We start from the raw sequence: 5,311 nt of genomic DNA on the forward strand, positions 1-5,311 counted from the left end.
AATCTGTGTACATATATTTGTTTACATTGTTGTTACATAGAACTTATGCCTACTATTATTTTGTGTAACATAATATTTTATTATCTGAATTTAGATTAATTACACTGAATATGCCATCAAAAGAAGCCTCAAAATATATATAATTATTCACCTATAGTTGGGCATTTGGGATATGTACACCTTTCCCCTTTAATGGATCTGTAATCTAGTGAGTTGTTAGTATCTACACATAAATCATTGAGGATGCTAAGAGGAAAATTGGGGATGGTGTCCCAGAAATGTTTCCTATGAATCCTCTTACTACGCAGACCCTGGTGAAGAAACAGCTATGTTAATACCTTCTGCTTCTTGTGTACCTCCTATAAGCCAAGCACTTTGCATTTGTATCTCCTTTAATTGTCACAGTAACAGTGCAGTACTAGTATCCTTATTTTTGCAGTGAGAAAAGAGAATTCAGAAATATTTTGTAAGGAGGAAATGATTCACCATCACTTCAAAAAGTCTCCTCTTATTATTGCCTCTTTCAACTCAGGAACTTGATTAATGCTTACATAATCATCACATTTAATCTTCCTACAACTCCAGTCAGATACATATCGTTATCTCAAAGTTATATCTGAGAGAATTCAAAGAAAATAAAATATTAGGTTCATATCAGAGACTCTTACCAAGAGACACTCTTAACAAGGGTATTGAGCAACACGAACTGGTGATGCCATCTCACTGTGAGACTCCCACCGCACCCCCAATACAGGGGTGAACTCTCTGTTGCAGGTTTTTCTTGATTTTTATTACTGAATAGCCTCAGTCCTTCTTAGGTGAGATCATGCTGTTCCTCTTCCTTCATATGTACCTAAGATTACTTTTTCCATTTTGGTTGAAACCAGAGAGATTACAAAATCACAGAATCACAGGCTGCTGAGGCACTTGATGTGCGGGGAGCAAAGACAAAGAGGTGGCAAGGTGAGTTTAATGCAGAGGCTGAAAATACATTTATCCTTGACATTGTGTAGTGATAAGATCACCCCTAAAGAGAAGCTTCTATTCCTTACACAAACACAGTCCACCAAAGAGAGTTCAAAATTGCTTCCCTGCAATATCTGGAATCTTGGAGTTCAACCTGTACACATTCATTTATTAAAGAACAGTCTTGTCACTCATTTCAGTTGCACCTAAAAATAGAGACAGATCCTCAGGCTATTTCACTTCCCCAGAGATAGGAGAGGTTATGGGCATAAAATTTTAAGTTAAAAGATTTGAGTTAGAATTATGGGTCTGCTTGTGATTAGGCTTTGGTAACTTATTACACCTCTGAGCCAGTTTTGTCAAGGTGAACATTAAGTTTTTTGAATAACAAATCATTGTGAAGATTAAATACAATTACTTAGCAAAGGTGGCTATCATCATCACTCATCATCATCATCATTATTTTACAGGTCAAAAAACCTTTAGAGCATTCATCTTGGGTTATCTAGTCCATTCTTTCTAATCCCCGTATTTGGAATTACTCTCAGACATTAACTCATTTCTCATTTCCCCCGATTTCCATGGGTTGTGCCCCAGTTCTCAGGGTCTATTTCTAGCCTTCAGACCCCATTACTTTCTAAGCTGCCCAGTGACATCCTGGGTGACAATGCCTCTGTTGTGCACCATCAGGGCCAATCTGAGCAAACCTCCCTTTTGTGGTACATTGACTTTGGCCAGTACCAAGAAAAGCTTTGGCCAGTACCAAGAAAGCTTCTAAGATTCCACAAAAAGCTTTTCTGACTCCTGTAACCTAAACCTTTAATCTTCCAACTCTGCATTTTCAAGTTTTCTCCCAACTTCATTGTTGTTGTTCATTTATTTTTGCTCAAAGAGTGATTTGTGTGAAAATTTTTGGGGAATTATAATGTGCTACAGAAACATTGAAATTGCTATTGTTTCTGTCTTCCAGCCAGCTGCTAGTAAATTCTTAGCACTAAATTATAATCATTAAAACTAAAAGCATGAAAAACCTCATTTACATTTTGATTTCTTCTACATTTTTACATCTACAGCATACAGAAGTACCCTTTTTTATGTTTTCGGGGAGAGGGCTTTACAATCTCATTTTTATTGTAAATCACTTTTTCAAACACTGGAGAACCTAATGCAATCTGTCTCTCAATTCAGTAAAGCCTCCCTAGGTAAGAAAAACTAGGAATAAAGTTGGGTGTATTTAAGATGAACTAGATGTATTCAATTCTTTATCAAGAAAAGCAGTTTTATTGGTTTCAGCTAATAATCTCAAATGTATTAATCAAGTGTTGACAAACTACAATATTTGGAAAATTGTTTTGGTGAAAAGATACATAATTTATAATTTATTATGAGGCATTTCTTTGCAAGCAATTGCTTGTTATATGTTCAAACCCTTTTTAATGGGCCAAACAATGTCACAGGAAAGTTATTTAAATTGTGTTTTGCTCTACTACCTCATAGATACATTGAGTCAGTTGATAAATATTTGTCTTGCATATCAGTAATAAATGCCAAGCAATCCTATGAAACATGAAGAATGAATATGAACAGCCACTTAACATGAGAAGAAATAGAAATAATCAATAAACACTTTAAGAATGCTTACAGTTTGAATAAGAACCAAAATTAAAATGAGGCCTTGATAAATGTACTATATTGCTGCTGCAGTGTTGGTCCTGCAGTCCCAGTTATTTGAGATGCTGAAGTGGGGAGATCACTTGAGCCCAGGAGTTGAAGCCAGCCTAAGCAACATAACAAGACTCTGTCTCTAAAAAAAAAAAAAAAAAAAAAAAAAAACAAGGAAAAAAAAGAAAAAATTTATATTGCCCCAAAACGTAAAAGATTCATAAAGATTCATAACAACCAATGTTAACCATAATTTCAGGTAGCACTGTCCAATAGAACTTTCTGTGATGATGGAACTTTCTGTATCTGTGGTGTTCATTATCGTGACCAAAAACTACATGTAGCTATTGGTTAGTTAAAATATTGCCAGCTAAGTGTGGTGGGATTACAATTGTAATCCCAGCATTTTGGGAGGCCCAGGTGGGATGACTGCTTAAAGTCAGGAGTGTGAAACCAGCCTGGGCAACACAGTGACCTTATCTCTAAAACAAAACAAAAAAATTAGCTAGGTGTGGCAGCAGGCACCTGCAGCTCCAGCTACTCTGAAAGCTAAGGTGGGAGGATCCCTTAAGCTACAGTGAGCCATGATCATGCCATGTCACTCCAGAGCCTGGGTGACAGGGAGAGATCCTATATGGAAATAAATAAATATTTCCGATGTTACTAAAAATTGAATTTTTAATTTTTTAAAATTTAAATTTAACTAACTACATATGGCTAGTGGCTTCTGTGTCAAACAGCACTGGTTTGAGAAAATAGGCAATTCAATAAACCTTTTATAGTGGTACAAACTTATATACCCCTTTTAGAAAATAATTTGAAAAAATGTATTGAAAAAGCATGTATATTTCGACTTAGCTGTGCTGATATCGGTAACCTGTAGTATAATAATACTTGAAAGTGTTCAAGAACTCAAATAATAATTATGTCAGCATAATTTGTGAGAATAATTAGAAACCAATTAAATACCTTAAATAATCATTAATAAAAAAGAAGTTAAATAAATTATCATATGATCATACTATGCCATTTTGTACAGTTATTTTTAAAAGTGTATGTTAGATCTTCCAATACTGATTTGAAAATCTATCTATGACAGTCTAAGTGAAAAAATAATTATATAGTCAAAAATATACATAGTATAGTAAATCCATTTTCCAAAAGGAAAAATAAAAAGTTTGTGCATGTGGATTTGTCTATGCATAAAGATATATGATAATATGTAAAACTAAGTGCCATTGGTGGTTTTCACTAGAGGGTGGGTTTATACACTAAAGTGTTGCTTGTATATTGTAAAAGCATATTTTCTTCATGAAATTAAAAAATCTATATAAATATATTAATTTATTATTTTACACTCACTAGACCTTAGCCAGGATTCAAATTATGCAAAACTTGTATTCTACCTTTTAAGATTTTACAATTTTCTAGGAAAAATAGACATAAATACTTCATAAACAACTGTGAACATTGGGATGTTGACTACACCAGTATAAGAAAGGGAGAGGATACATGACTGTACATTTAATCTCAATTTGGAATGGTGTTGCTAAGGGTAGTTGCAATGTTTGTGCAGAAGTGTGGGTGAGTGATAGGTGCAGAATCAGCTGGCTTTCAATGCCAAGATCACATGGTATTCATTCTGCATGGAGACCTACAGGAGTTGCTAATCAAGTGCAACCTTTTGCTGATAGAGATCTCTTTTAAGCTTTTCTCAGGTCTTGGATCAAAAGAAGCAATCTTTCTAAACTATACATTTGATTTCACTTGTCTTTCTCTTAATTAAAAAAAAAAGACTTTAGAAATCTCCACACTGTTTTCAGAATACTGTCAAGTCCAAACTCCTTAGCTTCTTATGCCAAGACCTTCACAATCTGGCCCCAGTTTACTTTTTCCACCTTTATTTTGCACTACTTCCCATTCACTTACCTCTTACAACACATTACTCATTCTTTCCTGAACTTTGACAAGCACTTTTAAACTTTCATGTCGTTTTTCACACAGGTTTCTCAATAATACCTTTAATTACACCCGTCTGTCCTTATCTAACTGCTGTACTCAAGGCCTAGCTTAATGTCACCTCTTTGAATTCCTCCTTGATTCCCATAGGCAAAATTAATTTCTCCCACGCCCTCTGTTTTCTGAAACTCTCAGTAATTACTTCTATCTTAGAGACAATGTTTACACATTAAAGTTAATTATTTGCATTACTCATTATCATTTTCCCCTATCAATGATGAATTGCAGGTATCATGTCTTACTCATCTCTGCATGAAGTAATGCATGTATAACCTGGCAACCTGGCATCCAATAAGCCCTTAATATATGGAGCTATTATTTTGTTGTTTATATTAGTGGTGCCACCTCAAAGTATATTACAAGACTTGGCATAGCACGTCCTTTAAAGACTTCTCTGTCAGCTAAACCCTGATTGAAAGCAGTACTGTCATATTGCTCACCCTATGCTTTTGTGAACCCTAAAATGTTTATCTTCCCTACTTTCAGCATATCATGTTGCTAACTATCTTTATATCTTCACTTAGTTTGTCATTTGTTCCAGAAATACTTATTGAACACCCATTATAAACCAGATAGTTTGCTAGACACTGAGGATATAGAATTAAATAAGATGAAAATTATTTCTGCCTTCCTGAAGCTTACCATCTTGCAGGGAAAATAATAA

Source organism: Trachypithecus francoisi, unplaced genomic scaffold (genome assembly GCF_009764315.1).
Source record: "Trachypithecus francoisi isolate TF-2019V2 unplaced genomic scaffold, Tfra_2.0 Lachesis_group8, whole genome shotgun sequence".
Taxonomy (NCBI): Eukaryota; Metazoa; Chordata; class Mammalia; order Primates; family Cercopithecidae; genus Trachypithecus; species Trachypithecus francoisi.